The sequence below is a fragment of the Nicotiana tabacum genome, chromosome 17 (genome assembly GCF_000715075.1).
Source record: "Nicotiana tabacum cultivar K326 chromosome 17, ASM71507v2, whole genome shotgun sequence".
In the NCBI taxonomy this organism is placed as follows: Eukaryota; Viridiplantae; Streptophyta; class Magnoliopsida; order Solanales; family Solanaceae; genus Nicotiana; species Nicotiana tabacum.
In genome coordinates, this window is record NC_134096.1 from 25,939,055 (window position 1) to 25,941,232 (window position 2,178).

Consider the following 2,178-nt stretch of genomic DNA (forward strand, 5'->3'; position numbering starts at 1 on the left):
CACCTTTTTTTGGCTAGAGCGGGCTCTTCAAATACTTGCCCGCTTCTCAAAGTTACAATATTTACCGTCTCCTTCGGGTTTCTTTTAGTATCAACTGGCAAAGTACCTAGGATCCTTTCATATAAGATTATAGCAAATTGTCCCACTTGTCTCTCTAGATTTCAAAGACCAGTACCTATTTCCTTGATAGCTGCTCCATGTTCCCTTATAGCTGCGCTATGAATTTTGAGTTTCTCATCAGTTTTCTGAATAAAGGCCTTCAAGAGATCTTCCAAGCCAGACTGAATGGGTTGTTGAGGCTAAAATTGTTGCCTCTACTGATTTTGGAAAACAAGCGCTCCTTGTCCCTGAGGTCTTGAATTATTCTATTGACATGTATACGTTGTACCCACATATGATCTCCATGAAAAATTGGGGTGTCTTTGACCCATTGCATTGAAGTTATAATTCCCAACAACTTTAACTTCCTTAGTTGAGGCTTGACACTCATGAGTAGGGTGTCCTCATCCACAAATATCACATGTTGCGTGAGTCTCACTCTGTATAGAAGCTAAGGTTAGCTTCCTTATCTCATTCGCCATGACATCAAGTTGTACCTACACATATGTGTTAGCATCAACCTGGTGAACACCATTCACCCTTTTTCTTTCAGCACTTTCAGAGGGCCACTGATTTGTATCTTCAGATAACTCGTCAAAAATAGTGTCTATCTCCTCTGGTGTCTTTTTCATCAATGGACCTCTAGCTGCATTGCTCAACGTTCTGCGTGAGGCCCATCCCAAAAATCCTGGAGTTACATCCAGAGTTCAATTCCGCTATGTTGAAACTTTCTTACTATCTCTTTAAATCTCTCCCAAGCTTCAAACACAGTTTCATTATCTTTCTGGCAAAAGTTATGGATCTCTCTTCTAAACTTGCCCATTTTAGTTGAGGAGAAATATTTGTCAAGAAACTTTCTGGTCATCTCCTCCCATGTTCTAATTGATCCCTGAAGCAAGCTTTGAAGCCACCGCTTTACATCATCTTTAAGCATGAAGGGGAATGCCCTTAAGTAAACTACATCTTGTGAAACACCATTGTTTTGAAAGGTGTTCATGATCTCCCCAAAGTCCATTAGATGATTGTTTGGATCTTCGTTCATCTTTCCTATGAAGACACAATAGTTTTGAAGAGTTTGGAGAAACCCTTGCTTCAATTCAAAATTATTCGCTGCAACTGCAGGTGGTCTGATACTTGACAAACCTTGGTTGTAGACTGGTCTAGAGTAATCACCAAGTGGTCTCCCAGCACCGGGAGCTAAGTTTCTGAATTGGCCTACACCCAAAGGTTGATTTTGATTAAGTATGTCACCCCTCTCTTCTTCATAAATGTGCTACGCATCTCTAATCACTACTTCTTTAGCATCCATTGCATCTTTCTCTCATTGTTGAGTTGCCTCTCTCATAGCCAAATCCACATTATCATCATTGTTTCCAGTCATATCTGTCGTTGAGGATTGCCCAACCGTTTCTAACGTCTCGGTGAAATTTCTTTCCTTCCTCAGCTGTCACAGTTATTTTTCAATTTATGCCTTGTATTGTAGCAATTCCTTCCCATAAGATCGGGTCATGCACCAATCTAACATATAGCTTACGCACAATCAAAGAACACCAACCGTAAAAAAGGAAAAATAAAATAAAAATAAAATTCCTGAATTAGCACTACAAACTATTTCAAACACTATTGATTTCCAATCCCCGACAACGGCGCCAAAATTTGACGAGCTTAAAAGACACGCTTAAATATGCTCGCTAGTCAAAGATAGTATAGTATAATATCGTATCCATACGGATTGGGGTTAAACAGTATTATTGTAGTTTGTAGCTAGATTGTTATCCAAGATGATCAATAGTTGAGAATTATGTGATTTAAAACTAAAATTAACTAAGAATCCAGATCTAATTGACTAATTACAATCGCAACAAAAGTAAGTAAGGAAGATATCAATGGGAGAAAATAGGGGTTTATTGGATAGGTGCAAGATAATTCTTTGGGATTTAACTCTAGTTAATTCACTTCCAATGTTCAAGTGAGTCTCTCGAATTCACACAATTATTAGTTCAAATGCTTAGTAGAAACTCCTCTCTCGATTAAGTCTCAACCTCACAATATGAACTAAGTTAAGCTCGGTGAAGATAT

General features: G+C 38.5%; 1 non-coding gene across 1 annotated transcript; it reads left to right on the forward strand.

Moving 5' to 3' along the window:
• The first annotated feature begins 812 nt into the window (after positions 1-812).
• Positions 813-916, forward strand: LOC142172274 (small nucleolar RNA R71). The gene has a single exon (XR_012701646.1). It is a non-coding gene; the product is annotated as a small nucleolar RNA R71 (small nucleolar RNA).
• The last annotated feature ends 1,262 nt before the right edge of the window (positions 917-2,178 follow it).